The sequence below is a fragment of the Bactrocera tryoni genome, chromosome 4, assembly GCF_016617805.1.
Source record: "Bactrocera tryoni isolate S06 chromosome 4, CSIRO_BtryS06_freeze2, whole genome shotgun sequence".
NCBI lineage: Eukaryota > Metazoa > Arthropoda > Insecta > Diptera > Tephritidae > Bactrocera > Bactrocera tryoni.
In genome coordinates this window covers 4,207,975-4,226,551 of record NC_052502.1, presented here as the reverse complement: position 1 = coordinate 4,226,551, position 18,577 = coordinate 4,207,975, and positions in this window count along the sequence as shown.

Genomic DNA, 18,577 nt, shown 5'->3' with positions numbered 1-18,577 from the left:
TCCTATGTAATTAAGGTATAACGGATTGTAGTTTTATAAGACTACTCTCAGTGCTTCTCTCTAATATGAAAAAATATAAATAAACCTTCCGAAATTTTATAAAGAGACTTAGAGTAGTTTTAGGATTGACTGCCTATAAAAACAAGCAGTTTCTCACTTAATTCAAATTGGTAGAAGTCTTCACTTACTTTAACTGCCTACCTCGCAACGCTACAAACGACCACAACACGTGCTGGTTGGAATAGATACCGAGAGTTGAAGAGGGAAACAAGACGCATTTGCAGACAAAACAAGAAAAAAAGTTAACTTCGACTTCACCGAAGAAGGATATACATATTCCTTTTTTTAGTAACTATGCGTTCAGTTTGTATGGAAGCTATATGCTATAGTAATCCGATCTGAAGAATGCTTTCGCAGATTACATGGTTGCCTTAGAAAATAATCTATACCAAATTTCGTGAAAATATCTTGTCAAATGCAAAAGTTTTCCATACAAGAACTTGATTCCGATCGTTCAGTTTGTATGGCAGCTATATGTTATAGAGGTCCGATATCGGCCGTTCCGACAAATGAGCAACTTCTTGAAGAGAAAATGACGTTTGCAAAATTTAAAAACGGTATCTTAAAAACTGAGGGACTAGTTCGTATATATACAGACAGACGGACAGACAGACGGACATGGCTAAATCTACTCAACTCAATATATTAATTATTTATATATATACTTTATAGGGTCTCCGACGCTTCCTTCTGGGCAAACTTAATATACGCTGTTCAGGGTATCCGAAATGCGTGAGTGTGATGAGCTTGAGAGGGGTAATACTCGAAAATTTTAGGAGAAGATGCGGTGACTAACAGAAGGCTTCAAGACCGGAGCATAATCTTGTAGAACCCCCAGAGGTGATCTAGTAACTGATGCCCAGAGCATAATAAAATTATGGAGGGAGCACTTCTTCAGCCTGCTGAATGGCAGGAAAGTATAACGCCAGGATGACGATGGAGCAGACGTTCCATTGCCCGACCACAAAGAAGTTCGAATAACAATTACCCGTCTGAAGAACAACAAATCGGATGGACTGCCGACCGAGCTGTTTAAACACGGCGGTGAAGAAGGAATTTAAGTGTGCTCTACCCAATACACAAAAAGAGAGAAACCATAATCTACGCCAACTACTGAGAGATAAACTTCTTCAACATCGCATATAAGATTCTATCGACCGTATTGTGCGAAAGATTAAAGCCCACCGTCAACAAACTGATTGGACATTATCATTAACCGACCAGATATTCACCATGCGCCAAATCTTGGAAAAGAACCGTGATAAGATTATCGACACGCACCACCTCTTCGCCGATTTCAAAGCTGCTTTTGACAGAACGAAAGAAGCTGCTTTTTTGCCGAGAAGTCTGAATTTGGTTTCTCCGCAAAACTAATACGGCTGTGTAAACTGACGTTGAGCAATACCAAAAGCTCCATCAGGATAGGGAAGGACCTCTCCGAGCCGTTCGACACAAAACGAGGTTTCAGACAAGGCGACATCCTTTCTTCAATCTGCTCTTGAAGAAAATAATTCAAGCTGCTGGCGTAAGCCGACGATATTGATATCATAGGCCTTAACAACCGCGCCCTTAAGAAGCAAAGCAAATGGGTCTCCTCTCTTGACGAAGAAAAACCAAACTCCCGCCCTGTCCTGCTATGGTATTATATATGTTGCAGAGGGATGGACGATAGCAATATCTGATGAGTCGACGTCACGAGTTTTCGAGAGAGAGATTCCGCCGAAGATTTATGGTCCTTTGATTCGCTTGGAAACTCCAAATGGCGCCAGATAGTAAAAATGAGAAACGACTGGCGCGCTGTTGTTAACTCGGCTATATGTCAACGTGAGTAAAGACAAAGAAAAAGTCTTCATCATTAACCCCAAACATTTAAAATGTAAGTGAAACTGTCAAACTGTCTTAGTTTCGGGTATAGTGACACCTTTTTCTCAATTGAACATTTAGAAAACCCTTGCAAATAGGGCCTTCCGGGACATTAAAACCACCTCGGTAGTAAAAAACGATTTCTAGTAAAAAGGTCATGCAATTTCAGTCACTTTTAACTCTTTCTCAAGCCTATATAAGAAGTTTCTCATTGAAGGCCTTCAAACTCGCAATATAGTTGATTGTCTATCCAAAGTAAATAATCTTGTCTTTGATCGCATTTCATTTATTTACCTTAGTTCGAGTACATTCGTTTCGCTCGCCGAGTATATTATATTTTTATTACATCCGACTCAATTTAATCAAACCTTGATTTTGTCTTCGAGCCTTCAAGTAGCTTATTGCGAACTAAATACACGCCAAAGGATGCGCTCACACACACACATATACATTTGCTATATGTTGCAGGTACTCGTATATATACTTCCTAGCCTCCTTCAGTGCTTCCTTCCGGCACTGTGGCACAACAATAACGCTAAGGCCCAATATTACGGTCATAAAACAATAAGCCAACTGAAGCAAATAAATAAACAATAGCCCAACGGAATGCCAGAACGCCAGAGAGCAAGAGCGACTGCTTGACTGAATGATTGAATGGCTGGACCATGGCCAAGACCAACTGCCGCATCGCAATTTTATGCCATTGAAGAGCGACAATGCGTCGTGGTTAGACAATCGGAGTGCTTGTGGTATACACTGGCAGGCAGCATTGTCGTCTGAAGTGGCATAGAAGACGCGGCTGCACCACTAATGCACTCGCACACGCACTAACAAGACGCTCGAGCGAGAAAATAATATTGAACCCTTACGGTGTATCGGTGTATGCGGCTATGTGGCAGGAACTCTGTGCCCTCTGTAGCATGAAATGCTTTTGTTTGCCAGCGTACGCAGTGCCCTATTGGACATTGAGGTTTTACTTAATTGAATTTTGAGGCTAAAATAAATTAAAGTGGTCTGGCCAATGGCGACAATAAGCATGGCACACAGTACAGCAGCCAGCGCCAGAGGTGAGAGCGGGAAGTTTGTAGTGCTACTGCACTATTCTGGAGTGCAATTTGGAGCCGAAGTACATTTAGTTGTAGATGATGAAGGAAACTGACCCAATGGTGTTGCTGAGGAGCTGAAATTGGTGGGGAAAGTGTTGTGTTTTGTTGTAGACGACAGCAGAAAACGAAACTTCACAATTTCTTCTTTATATGCGCTTTGAACTCATTTGAAAGTAATTAATGGCAACACCAAGAGTAACAACATATAGTCAAGCATTCCACCGCCGGTTGCAACTTCATTAAGCTCACTTCACTTGCACCAAAGAAGAGGAAAGTGCAAAGAAAAATACTGAAATGGACCTTTGAGCTGAAGAAAACAGAAACCTGTTTACGATTCTTGGCATGCTATTTGAGAGTTAGAAATAGATGTCGCTTTCAATGGTTTGCTCTGAAAACAAGGACGGCCTAAGTTTAATTCTAACGTTTAATCAAAGGTTGGTTAGGTTAAGGTTCTGATTGCTCATTGTGCGGTTGGTAGTCGTTGGAAGGACTAAAACTCCACCTTATCGAAGCTGTCTGAAAGCAGACGAAGTGGACTCCATCGAGCTCTTCCTTCTTTGCTATGGTAAATCTTGGCTCAGACTACTTTTCCCATCCGAGAAGATCATCTGACATTAAATCCAACCATATAGCAAATCGTATTACATTTCCCAGAACCATTCGGAAGCCGATATCTGTTCGCGTTCGAGCTAGCGTTCCAAACCGCTAGTAAACCTTGATTCCAGAATCCACTAACCTCCTCACTTTGCAAAGCTTAGAAAAATGCAAATGCACCCACCGTAGCCCACAACAACAATCATCTAGAACTATACCCAACTCTTATATAAACTTAATTGAACTTTTGTTTGCCTTTCTACTCCAACTCGCAGAGATTTGAATTATAAAACCACTCGCGATACCTGCGCTTGCCCCGCCTAATAGGGGTGACTACTTAAATTTACATACAAAGTATGTACAAACAAAAGTTTCACTTGCAACTATTATAAAGCAACAAAACCGGACGCTTAGCCACACTCCATCAACCAAAAACAAAAAATACAAAAATTAAGCAAAAACAACAAAAAATTTGCAAAATAGCATTTTTCATGCTGCAACTTCGATTTCGCCGCCTCAACATCCCTTTGCCCCACTACCACTACCACTTTCACACGCTCGCATTCAACTGTAATGCTGAATAACGGAAAAAATTGGCTGCACAACTGTTGCTAACCTCATTCGCCACGGTTGTTACACCTGCCCGAAGGCGCAGATGATTATGGCAAACTTTTGACAAAATTGAATCTCAGCAAATTTCGCTGCGTTGGCGCCAACGTTAGTGCAACTCACCGAAAAAGAATTGGTGAAGACTCAACAAAAGTGGTGAGCGGACTGGTGGATGCTGTAAGTTCGAGTGGTGCGAATCTTGGAGTATATTTTACTTATACCCAGCGTACGCATTGAAAAATAGTTAGTCTTTTTAACTGCATTCCGAAAACAAAGGAGATTAGATTTATAACCTTTAAACCTGGCATATATACTTAAAATATCATTTACATGAAGCCACAGTCATAAGGTCCGAATTAGAAATTAAACTGAAAATCTATATATCATCTCTGACAGAAATAAGATTTTTTAGACTTGATCTTTCTCAACCAGATGATCTTAAGCTTTCGAGAGTATATCATAAATGAATTAGTTCCGGAAGTGGTGTATTTCAGTGGTACCAGGACTTTTTGGAGGACAGGGAAGAGGTCGGTGATAAAGATCGTGCTGGAAGACCTGCGACTACGACAAACACCGACAATGTGACTCGTGTGTGCAAAGTTTTGAACTCAGACCATCGACTAAGTATTCCTTGAATTGCCGAGATGTTAAATATATCAGAATCTGTGGTTCATGACATTGAACGTGCGCGAAAATAGTGCCAAAAGTGCTCACTGACGACCAGAAATTGCGGCGAGTAGAAATGTGCCAAGAAAATTTTAACATGTGTAAATTTTTGAATAACGTAAACACAGATGACGAGTCATGGGTCATTGAATATGATCCCGAGACAAAGAGGCAATCGTCAGAGTGGAACATGCCGTCAGAGGGGATCCAAGCAGCATTCATTTCGGCTCTCAAGGCTATTCCGGAGAATGCTTTCCGCGACGCCTTCAATGCTTAAAAATCGCGCTGGCAGCGCTGCATCGACGCTGAAGAAGCCTATGTTGAAAATTTTTAAAGAAATGTAAGGATTGGTCCAATCAATTTTTTTTAATCGACTCAGTCCTATTACTTTCCAGACAAGCCCTGTATTCATTTCAACAAAGCAGCTCAACGCTTTGCAACAACGGTACTTGTGCGAAGTTCCAAGCTTGCCTTCAACATTTGCCGCTTTTTTTATTGCAGCACTCGTAGCGGCATCATCAGCAGAACGATTCGTTTTAATCGATGCTGCGCGAAGTTTACAACAACAAAAATAGAAAAGCAAGAAAAACACCTCAGTTTCACTTCATTTCACGCTGTTGCATGAGGAACACGCTTGCAACCATAATTAAAAGTTTTGCAGTGTGGGGCAGCCATTCAACCGAGTGTGTGTGTGTGTTGTGCGCCGCGCGGCAAAAACACTTGTGGCACAAATAATAATTAATTTAAATTGAATCATTTGGCGCGATTTCTACGTCAACCAATACAGAGGAGGAGGGGAGAAAGGCGTAATGAAAAGCAGCATCTTCAACTTCCTTGTTTTTCCACGATCTTGATGGCGCTGCTAAGTGTGGCGCGTGTGGCACTGTAGCGCGCATCGGGCCATGCAATGCCAAGAGAACTCAAGAAAGTTGCTGAAAAGCATTAAGCGGCAATTAATTTGTTAAATGAGACTTCAAACCAACAACAACAAAGTGAGAGTCAAGTTGTTGCACATGAACAGCAGCACTTGTGTTCGCCTATTAAGATTGAACTTGAGAACGCTGGGTTTGGTACGTCATGCTTGTTGTGGCGTTAAATAAGCTGCGAGGCAAGTTTAGAGTTGCAAGTGCGTTTGATATGAAACAAAATTAGATTTTTGTGAGGTTATTGTAAAGAACCCAGAGAAGTTACAGATGAGTCTCCAACTGTAGAAAATCTTTCTCTTGAATGTACTGATATCTTGCTCTCCGGTTTACATATTTTATTATTATTTCTTCTTGTTGTTCTTTGCTGGCGTAGACACCGTTTATGCGGTTATAGCCAAGTTAACAACATCGCGAGTGGTTTCTCCTTTTCGCAAGGTGGTGCCAATTGGAGATTTCAAGCGAACCAGGTCCTTCTCCACTTGGTATTCCCAACGGAGTGGAGATCTTTCTCTTCCTCTGCTTCCCCCGACGAGTACTGCGTCGAATACTTTCAGAGCTGGAGTGTTTTCATCCAATCGGACGAGATGACCTAGTCCGGCCGCTGTCTCTTAATTCACTGAACTATGTCAATGTCGCCGTATTACTCGAACAGCTCATTATTCCATCGAATGTGTTAATCGCTGTTGCCATTGCGCAAAGGGCAAAGGACCGTAAATCTTTCGCAGAACTCTCTCAAAAACTCGTAACGTCGAGTTATCTGATGTTGTCATCGTCTACGCCTCTGCTCCATATAGCAGGATGGGAATAATTACTAACTTATAGAGTTTGGTTTTTCTTCGTCGAAAGAGAAGTTTACTTCTGAATTCCCTAGGCACCTGTTGTGTAAATTTAGATAGACGAAATTATCTTCGACTTCGAAGTCATGACTATCAACAGGGACGTGAGAGCCGCGAGTTCGACCACTGTTTGTTTGATGACAGGAGATATTTGATCTTGCCCTCGTTCACTAACAAACCCATTTACTTCGCTTCCTTATCTATTCTGGGGAAAGCAGAGCAAACGGCACGTGTGTTGGGACCATTGATATCAATATCGTCGGTGTACGCCAGCAGCAGTACATCTTATAGAAGATGGTAACTTCTCTATTGAGTTCTGCAACACGAATTATTTTCTCTAAGAGTAGGTCGAAGAAGTCATACGAAAGGTAGTCGCTTTATCTCGTTAGGTATCGAATGGCTCGGAGTGTTCCTTCCGAGTCTAAGATATGCAAGCAAAATTTTTCGCAGGCGCCACTTCTGAAATGATTCGTTCAGGCTGGTAGTAACAGAACGAAGTAGTTTACCTTCTGCGTTGAAATTGTGGTGGGTTGGCTCACGCCGACTCTCGTAAGAGCTTTCAACGAAGATCAATACGAAACAGTTTATCAACAGAAATTGAAACCCAACGTATTAAAACTCAGGAGTGCATATTTCTTGCTTTTTCTTTAATAAAGCAGAATCCCCCACAATCCCCGGACAATGCTTTGGCTAAACTACTTGCCATAAATCATACTACGGTTCACAGGAAAAAGGAAAGAAATATACATATAATGTTTAACCGTTATCTTAAAGACATCCATCGGCATTTTACGAATTATACAAGCTTGAGAGTAAAAAGTACTTAAATGAAAGCAAATAAATCAGTGAATATGGTAAGAGTTTCACTCAATACGAGGGCGGGTTATTAGTCAAAACGTTATTCGCAAATTTTCCGAATTTTTTGTTGTCCACTATTAACTATTATTAGTATTAATGTCGTTTCCTACATTAACAACTCTTTTGCTATTCTATCGATTGTAATATGAGATGACCAATCAGAATCCGAAAGTTTATTAGAAGTAATAACACTTTAATGAAGCATAAAAAAGTAATAATAAAAAATAAATTTATGATTGAATTAAGGATATCCAAAATAACATCATTACAACTATTTTCGAAAAGCAAAAGGTGTAAATTTGTCCACTTCTTTGCCCACCCTCGTGTCATACACAAGATTTTGAAAGCAATCGGGAGCATATGGTAAAAGGGTATTCAAGCTCAGGACACCTGTAAGCAAGTGCACTTATGTAAATGGTCAAAGCTCAGGCTATGAAGTGTCAGCAACCGGTGTGAGAAGACACATATTTCACTTGCAGAAACCCTATTTAAGGCGAGCAAATAACGGGCAACACTGATTTATAGCAAATCGTTTAACAACTTTTAAATAAATCATTACAACACTTACCAAACACCTACAACAAAAACACTGCATACAAAATAGTGTGGAACCATTAAGAAAATACTTAACCAGAAAGCTTCGAATACTAACAGCCACAAAAAGCAGAAGGAAGAGATATGAAAAAGTATGATAAGGATGGTGTAAAAACAATTTACGGGAAAAAATTAATACTCATGCATAGATATTTATTTTGTATACAAAAAGTGAGTTATCCATTTAGTGGCAGTCCTGTAGGAAAATATTATTTTAAAATTACACAGCGAGCTTCTAAAGATGAAGGGAAAGAAGTTTAGAGATAATATTTACGCTTCTAATTGTATGCTTTTGTTAATAATTCTCCATTCATAGAATTTTGCGTCTGCTCGGTAAATTCTACGAGCACTCGAACTTTGTCCTAACAGCTCACTAAGCTGTAAGATTTTTAACAATTCTGTAATCATGAAAGAACCAATCGGTGTAGAAAGTCATGACAGCAATATTATGGGTTGTGTCAAGATAGGTAAGAATGGCTAATTCCTCAACCTTTTGGAGGGGATCACACTTAGACTGTTATGTACAGCCCTTTGTTATGCCAAACCCTTGTAGTTGGATATCAGCTATCGGCAAAATCGCCCTGAACGTACCACAAGTCGGCTTAGTCGTTTTATTTCAATTTCGACTACTTCACCTGGGTGTCTAAAGGTACGACATTCGAAGTGTTTTTGCCTTGATCTGGTAGAAGTGGTGTATTCGAGGAGGAAGTGTTGAGATGATTCCATCTCATCTTCTTCCAAACAGCTGATGATACAATCTTACTGCATGAATCCCGATCGGGCAGTGTCCAATCAGTCAGAGCTCCTACATCCATTTAAAGGAGTACCATGTTCCATGCGTAGATATTCATATATTATCTGGAGCTCCTGCGATTTACCCTGGACCAGAAGGAATTTACGACTACACAGGTGCTGCTAATCGACCAGCACTTGCTGATTTGATCTGAGGCCAAACAGTTCAGTAGTGCTCCACAGCAAGCCAAAGGGGCCCCTTCCCGTTCCCATTCCGCTGTTATTGAGACTATGTACCTGGCCTAGCCAGCTCATCACCTTTGCAGTTACCTGCAATTTCGATACGGCCAAGCAACCGAACCAGACTAAACAGAAAGTACCTCAATGCTAGAGATAAGAAGTCTAGGCATCCTTTCATTTTCAAGGCTAATTCGCTGCCTTAGTACCGGAGTGCATAGTCACCACTCTGGAGGAGGCCACGCTACGGAGCAGTAGATATACTGCCATCCCTGTCCTCATTTGAGTCCTTCAAACTCATGCCCCATCTTTCGGGTTGTGCGATGTAATATCTATTTTTACTAAAGTGTTAAGCATTTGAACAAAAATTTCAAACAAAAACTATGCAAAAATCCGTAACAAGCGAAATCAGTTTTGAGAACCTTTTCCTACTGGGTATATGATTTATATAGTATGAGCCTGGTGAACCGCAAGTTAGGTGAAGTATTGACCAGCAAAGCTTCGGTTAGTGTTGCAGACATTATTTGCCATTCATTTTTGTTGCTTACAGCATTGGTAATTGTTGTTGTTGTCATGTCTGACCTAGAAGCCGAAGCGTATTGACACGTACAAGAAACATGAGCCTCATGCATAAATTACAGTCGTTGCAAAATACATCCATACACATGTAAGGAAGACCACAACAACAACAAGAACACCTACACTAACAAGCTGTGTAACAACAAATGACTCAGCTGGTTAAAGGCACACGTGTAGAAGACAACGTGAAAGACGAAGGAGTAAAATTGAAAATCGAGCAACTTAAGCAAAATGCTTGAATAATGGCGCTGTTGTGGCAGGTAAGTAACATTACCGGCATGCGAATGTGTTGCGGAGGTGGGTATTGGCAGAAGCGGGGAATGAGCCCTCAATCGGTCGGTCCTTTTTCGTTAAAAGTTTAAGACGCGGCTGAAGCACTAATGTGGCATATGAAATATGAGACTAGCAAAAAAGCGTTGCAACTACACACGCCTACACACACATACCACCACACACATACACCACACTTAGCGCTTGTTTGAGGTTAAGACGCAGAACGCACCGTGTCTAAGACGTGCCACATATTTGTTTCTGTACTCGGGTAGGCTTATGTGTATTTGTATGGCCTGTATACACTTGAAGAAGCCTATCTATCCTTGTGGCAGATAACGGCCACTCACTCGCCATATTCTGTGGGTTCCTCCGGCTTCTCCAGCGCTGCTGCCGCGCCACTTTCACCAGTCGAAATAACTTATGACTTCAGTTAAGTTTTTGTTTCGCCTGTTTTTCCACCGCTCAACCACTCATGGTTGTTGCTGCTGTTGTGGGTGTTGGTGTGTGTGTGAATATGTGCGCGCATTTGTACGAACTCAGCGAAAAAAGTTGTGTTGAAGAACTCGCAGAAGGAAAAATGATTTATGTTGCAACAACTTAAAGCAAATAACCCAAGTGGCTGAAAACGGAGAGCGGACGTCGGGTGAGTGGGAAGACTTCGCGTGGGCTTTGAAACGGTTGAGTGCAAAAAGAATAAGCTGCAACCGGAGCAAGAATTCAATCGGTGTGGCAATAATACTATACATAACAATAACAATAGCAAACGCGACAACAATAACAGAAACAATAGTGACATAAGCGGGATAGTGTGGTGCCGCGACAGCAGTTGGCATTATAGCAAAGCAATCTACAATCAGCAACAACAACTACAACAAATAATACGTCACAGCTGTGGCAACATGAAGTGGCAACCAACAAGCGCGCAACACAACAGCCACAACGCGCAAGCCATAGCAACAACACCAACAATAGCGCCAGTGTTGAACTATCGTCGCGTCCGAGCAACTTTCCGTTTGTCTTTCTTGCTTTCTTTTTATCGCAGCACTAATATTGAACAAATGAAATGTAACGGTATAGCAATAACCAGAACGGTAAAATGGCAAACCGGGCAGAAATAATCACAACACGAATGGCGCAGCGAAGTGAAAAGCCTGACGCAGCAGACACAGCAGATCCAGCCACGCTTCTGGAGTTGCTGACGAGTGGGGGCGGGGGCGCAAGAGTGTCTCTGCTTTTCGTAATAGAATCAGGTGGAAAAACATTTGTAAGTTATGAATATTTGACAGCCGCTGCGTGGGACGCGGCGGCAGAAACAATGGAAAGTTCTGTGTACACGGCAACTGGGCAACTGTCGCGTCTTTGCACAAATATTTTACACTCCAAAGCAACAACCACACTGACAGCGTGTAGAAAAATGAAAAATGCGAAAATAATAAGCAAATGTAAGCGTCTTATTGGCGGGAAATTCTTGAATGGGGAAAAAGAAGTCCCTTGCTCATGAAAACAAATAAAATTTTAAGAAAATATTTGCGAGTTAAAACATGTTTATAGGTTTGATATGATTATGCTTTGATTATCAGTTTAATTGCTTCATTTGGCTAGAACTTTGTGTTAATAGTTAACTACTCAAAGTTGATGCCCTAGCTGTGGGGTTTAAGTGCATAAGGGGTTACCTGGGTTTCCTCGGGTAAAAACCAGCATTTTTCAAGAATTTTTTTCTCATTTATAATATGAAATATTTTAATATTTTAAACTCGACCATTGCGACGCATTTCCGGTGACCTCTCGGAAAAAAAATGCGCCCGCATTGGCAGGATAACTCCTTACAGGAACATCAAAAGTGTTTTAGTTAAAACCTTAACTTAGAACTTAGACGAAGGATTTTTGGCAGACATTTTTACAAAAAAAAAGGAAAAATTCAGTGAAAATTTAGCGACATTTTTTTTCTAAATAGTTGCAATCGAACAAAAAATCCTTCTCCAGAAATTTTGTCAACCAACTTAAAAAACACAGTTTCGAGAAAAATGCGTTTAAAGACGACGAACTCAGATCTCAGATTAACTTGAAAATTTAGACAGCATTTTGGAGGTGTTATAGAATTTAATAAGACAATAAAAAAATTCGATTTTTTGAAACCCGTAAACCGATGTAGCACCATGAGTGAGAGACTCATCGAGCATTAAATGCAAATAAAATCCAAAATCGATAAGTCATCGAAAATTACACAAAAATATTATTTAAAAGTGATCAAACCTCGGCGGGGATAGTTCAAGTGTATTTTGGAAGTAAAAATTACTCTTAAAAATTTAATTTCGGAGATTCACTTCTAAACTCTGCAGATGTGCAATGCCCAGTTACGTTTTCCAATTACCAAAATTTATTAAATTGGAGATTTCGAATTGACTGATTTTGACATATCACAGAGCCTTAGCAGATATTTAATGTAAACTTGTTATGCTTTCTTTAATCTTATATTTTCATGTTATAGGTCAAGAAAAAATATCTTTTTTTTTTTGCATTAAATTGAAGATTTTATTTGTAGCATAGTTAGAATAAACCAGCAAAGTAACACTGGTACAATGAGGAGTGACGTGTCGCTGGAGAGACAAACTGCTGCCTACCTCGTAACTTTACGGATGGATACCGAGAGTTGAAGAGGGAAGCGAGACGCATTTGCAGACAGAAACAGAGAGAGAGGTCGAAATGCATGAGTACGAAGAACTTGACAAGTTAGCCGACAGGGGTCAAAACTTCTACAAAAAGATGCGGATGCAGAAGGAGTATGCATCAGCTTCTTTGTAGAATATGGTCAGACGAAAGCATGCCCGACAATTGCAATTTAAGTGTGCTCTGCCCAATCCACAAAAAAAGTCGACCACACAATCTGCGCCAACTACCATACAATAAGCCTCCTCAACATAGTAAGTAAGATTTTATCGAAATCTTGGAAAAAAGCAGTGAAAAAAGTTTCGACACACACACCACCCCTACTTTTGACAGCAAGAAAAGGAGTTGCTTTCATGCCACTATGTCTGAATTTGGTATTCCCGCAAAACTAATACGGCTGTGTAAACTGACGTTGAGCAACACCAAAAGCTCCGTCAGGATTGGGAAGAACCTCTCCGAGCCGTTCGATACCAAACGAGGTTTTAGACACGGCGACTCCCTTTCGTGTGACCTTTTTAACCTATGTACTTCTGGAAAAAATAATTCGAGCTGCATAACTAAACAGAGAAAGTACCATCTTCTATAAGAGTGTACAGCTGCTGACTTACGCCGATGATATTGATATCATTGACCTCAACACTCGCGCCGTTAGTTCCGCTTTCTGCAGACTTGCTAAGGAAGCAAGCAAATGGGTGGCGTAGTGAACGGGAACAAGACGAAATATCTTTTGTAATCAAACAAACTCGGCTATAACCGTGTAAGCGCTGTCTACGCCAATAAAGAAGAAGCAGATAGTTAGAATAAAGAAATGCTCTCATGGTACCACTGTATGTTTTCCCAAAAAATGGGAAGTTTCCAGAAATTTCTCTTGATGCAAATTTATCACTATCAAAGTCATTGTCCTATACAGGAAAAGATAGTAATCGCTTGTTAAGAGGTCCAGACGGCAAAGTGAATACATAAGAGCCTCCCAATCAAGCTCCAAAAACTTCTTAGGAGCCATTTACGATGTGTTTGGCCTGCGCTGTCTTGGTGGAACATAATTCCTTTCCTATTGACCAAAGCTTGCCGCTTCTGGGATATTGCTTTCTACAAACGATCCAATTGTCGACAGAAGCTGTCCAAATTACTAGTTTAGCTGAAGGCAAACGGTCCAATTGTCGACAGAAGTTGTCCAAATTGCTAGTTTAGCTGAAGGCAATCAGCTGGTAGTAGATGATTTCCTCCCAATTCCACCAAATACATAATAAAATCTTCCTGAACGGTAACCTTGGCTTAGCCACCAGCACATTAAGATTCGATCTTGCCTGTTTTTGCTTGACGTTTTAGTAATTGACCCAATTTTTATCACCAATAACCATCCTGAATCAGTAAGAATATAATTTCATGTTTTTAACTTCTTCAAAGAGTTAAACATATATAAGCCGTTTTAAATGCTCTTATTTTCCTTTACAAAGCCTTCCCGCTAATTACGCACAATTTAGTTGGAATAATCTCATAAGCTCTCAAATTCTTGTGAAAACTAATTTTTCTTTAGAGAATTTTTTCGTTTCTTACTCATTATTCTTTACAAATGCTTGTGATTGCAGCTTCTTAGGCCAACAACCTTCTAAGCTCTGCGTATTTATAGTCATCATTAAATTCACAAAAAATTTTATATTTTTACGGCACAACACTTCTTGCACCAGCAGAGTAAATCATCCGTGCAGCCAAAATGGACCCAAACAAATTCGAATTTCGAACACGTACCCAATTTGCAATTGCTCGAGTGAATTTCAATCAATCGAATGCACACACTCGCACCGAACCAAAGACGAACACTACGAGGTATGCAGACTCCGAGGTCCGCCCAGCAGAGCTCACAGCAACACCAAAGTATCAGAATAAAAACCAAACGAGTACAGACGAACATATTCAGCAGAGAGAACCTCAAGCAGTGGATAATCAAATGCACGTGTTGCCAAGAGCACTCGATGAGTGTGGCCAAAGGCCGAAATGATAAAATGTGACATCAATGACATCATCAAATCGTCAGTACGCGGTGAGTGGTGGATGGTATATGGTAGATGATGATGTCAACTACAGCAGCAACTGCCTAAAATAGTAGTGGCAACGCTTTAGTAAAACTATGAACTCAGAAAAAAGCACAATAGCAGTAACAACAACAACAATGGCGCCAAGTAGTAGCGTGGCCGGAGGACAATGGACTACCATAACGCCAAACAAACGAGCACAGCTGACCATCGTTGTCCATTGATTATTGCGCAATCAACTCCACAACTCAGCCGGCAGTAGGTTATTTAGTCATTGGAAAATATTTTGAGTTATGAAAAGTGAGGAAATGGAGAATACATGACTGTAGATTCTTGTATTGAACTGAATGTGTGGCAGCGTCTTATTGAAGCTTTTCATTTTTGGCAGAATTGGGAAGGTTATGGATTTTTTTTTAATTTTACAAAGGAAAACTAATGTTGTATTACAAAAACTTCAATAAATTTAATTTTCGAATTTCGAAAAGTCGAATTTTTGGGGTATCAGGCTGCGGAAATTTCGACATTTAGATCATTACTGCTTGAAGAATTAAGTCAAGTCTCAACATTTGCATACCATTTGCAATAAAATATACATACATATATTTATACCCAACACTAATGAAGATTGAAGACTTTATTGGCTATTGTTCGCACGGTGCCTCGGCTGCCTAATCGAATACATCGATAAACGAAATTATGATAAATCAATGCCAAAAGTTTGTTTTGTACATTTTCTTCCACTTATATTGTAGACTGTGACTACTTCTTCCACTTCTCATCTCTACGCGCCTAGATGTAGGCTACAAAATTATGCACACACACAGAGGCGCAGGAGGTGTCGCTACAATTTTTATCAAAAGCAAAAGTTTCCGCTTCCCCAGCGATATATTTTCGTACGAAAAGCTTGAAGTCGCTAATGTTGCTGCAACAGCAACAACAACACCAAACGCTTGTACAGTTACATGTAGCCTCCGTCAGAATGTGTTGGTGCACGTGGAATATGTTTAATGGCTTTGTAGATAAGACTGCCTCATCCTAAGGGACTTTTCTGCCGGCAAATCTATTAAGACTACTTCATCAGCTAAGATGCACAAGTCGAACAGCAGAGAGAAAAGAAATTATCGAAGTGTAGGCAAAATTGTTTGGCGGACGTCATCCATCATTTAAAAATCGTTAAGTTAAGACTTTGTGAAAATTTGTAATTTTGCTATTTTATTTTATTTCTTTTTTTCTGTTATCACTTTTGCGCTGCTTAGTTTGCATTATTACATTAAGCTTAACTAAGGCTAAGCAAGGAAAATTTGCTGGAGAGATGGCCTGAGTTTTGGGGTTCAATGAACTAAAGAAAATTGCATGTCTTCATAACTGATCACGAGACTTCATTTTTGATTCGAAATTACAGGATAACTTGATGCTAATACAAAGTATTGGATCGATTTTTTTCTAGTATTGATTTTCGGCGCAGCCTGCTCAAGGAATTACTAGCTTACTCTAAACACTATAACAGCTCCATAAATACCAAAAGAATGGGAATTTGCCCAATTTAGTAACAAAAAATCTCACAAAAAAGAGTTCCAAAGAGTGCTGTATCACTCAGGATGGATGAAGTATTTGATAGTTGCATGGAAAATCCGATTTCTATTAGCATTGAAGGTTGGAGCGTGCAATAGCTTTTAAGAAGTCAGCAGCCTTTTAGCTTGGTGTTTTGTATCTCACCTATTGAGGAATATCAATGGGATACCAATGAGATATATCGAAACGTATTTCTCTTTAACAACCAAGCGTTTAAATGAAACAAGTAAGGAAGGGCTAAGTTCGGGTGTCACCGAACATTTTATACTCTCGCATGGTAAAGTGATAATCGAGATTTCATTATCCGTCATTTACATATTTTTCAAATACCGTATTTGTGTAAAGTTTTATTCCGCTATCATCATTGGTTCCTAATGTTTATACTCGTATTATACAAAGAAGGCATCAGATGGAATTCAAAATAGCTTTATATTGGAAGAAGGCGTGGTTGTGAACCGATTTCAGCCATATTTCGTACATGTCATCAGGGTGTTAAGAACATTAACATTATATACCGAATTTCATTGAAATCGGTCTAGTAGCTCCTGAGATATGCTTCTTGGTCCATAAGTGGGCGGCGGCACGCCCATTTTCAATTTTTAAAAAAAGCCTGGGGGCAGCTTCCTTCTGCCACTTCTTCCGTAAAATTTAGTGTTTCTGACGTTTTTTCTTAGTCGGTTAACGCACTTTTAGTGATTTTGAACATAACCTTTGTATGGGGGGTGGGCGTGGTTATTATCCGATTTCTTCCATTTTTGAACTGTATATGGAAATACCTGAAGAAAACGACTCTGTAGAGTTTGGTTGACATAGCTATAATAGTTTCCGAGATATGTACAAAAAACTTAGTAGGGGGCGGGGCCACGCCTACTTTTCCAAAAAAATTACCTTCAAATACGTCCCTCCCTAATGCGATCCTTTGTGCCAAATTTCACTTTAATATCTTTATTTATGGCTTAGTTATGACACTTTATAGGTTTTCGGTTTCCGCCATTTTGTGGGCGTGGCAGTGGGCCGATTTTGCCCATCTTCGAACTTAACCTTCTTATGGAGCCAAGGAGTACGTGTACCAAGTTTCATCATGATATCTCAATTTTTACTCAAGTTACAGCTTGCACGGACGGACGGACAGACGGACGGACGGACGGACAGACGGACGGACAGACGGACGGACAGACAGACATCCGGATTTCGACTCTACTCGTCGCCCTGATCACTTTGGTATATATAACCCTATATCTGACTCTTTTAGTTTTAGGACTTACAAACAACCGTTATGTGAACAAAACTATAATACTCTCGTTAGCAACATTGTTGCGAGAGTATAAAAAGTTCAGTGTACCTTTGTGACACTTTCGAAGTCTGAGCTTAAGCTGGATTCCGCTGCTATAAACGATCTTTATTTGTGAAAATTATAAGATATTTCACTCATCTTTAAAAATCTTCAAAATAGGGTCCTTCTGAAGGCATTCTCCGGAATAGTCTTGAGAGCCGAGGTGCATGCTGCTTGGATCCCCTCTGCCGTCTCAAAATGCTTGCCTTTTATCGGTATTTTCAGGCAAGGAAAAAATAGACCAAGGGGGGGCGGGCACATCTGGACTGTAGGGATGCCAGCCTTGATTAGGTAGCTGTTCACAAGAAAGGCATTGTGAGCCGGGAGCGTTGTCCGTTGTCGTGGTGCAGCTTACAATCGGCGGCGATGGCTTGTCGGTCCCGATTGACCCTTCGTTTGAGTCTTTTGAGGACTTCCACGTAAAACTTTGATGTCAAAAAAGACAATGAGCATCGTTTTCACTTTGGATTTGCTCATTTATCAGCCACCGCTTCCCAGCCCTTCAAAGAGGCATGATGCCACCGAAACACACCACTTTTTGCTAAAGCAGCATGATTGATCATATCATACATCTCTGTTGCAGATTCACCGAGTCTCATACAGTATTTAATCGCGTACCTCTGTTCTAACGAAGCGGCTTGTACCACTCACAGCAACACGTTGCACGAAAATGTTTGTCCTGACTCTCTAGGTGCTCGGACACAACTGACCAGCCGCTCGTTCGTTAGCTTGGAACGCTCTCTACCGAATCCAGTCGGTGCGCACATGCTCCGAAATACAATCACGGCGGAAGAAAATCAGCCCTATTAATTTCCGGACAAACCTTTAACTGTGTATCCTAAATTATCCTAATATTCTCAGGCGATCTGAAAGGGTTATATCGGAACAAAAAGCAAAGAAGAAAGGAATAACCGATTTCCACGGGATTTAACAAGCTAGAAGTGTTTAATGAAATAATTTCTAAATATTTTAAAAGCCAAACTGCCACACTAAAATCTTACATTATCATTCTGTCGAAATTCTTGAATAAATAGAAATC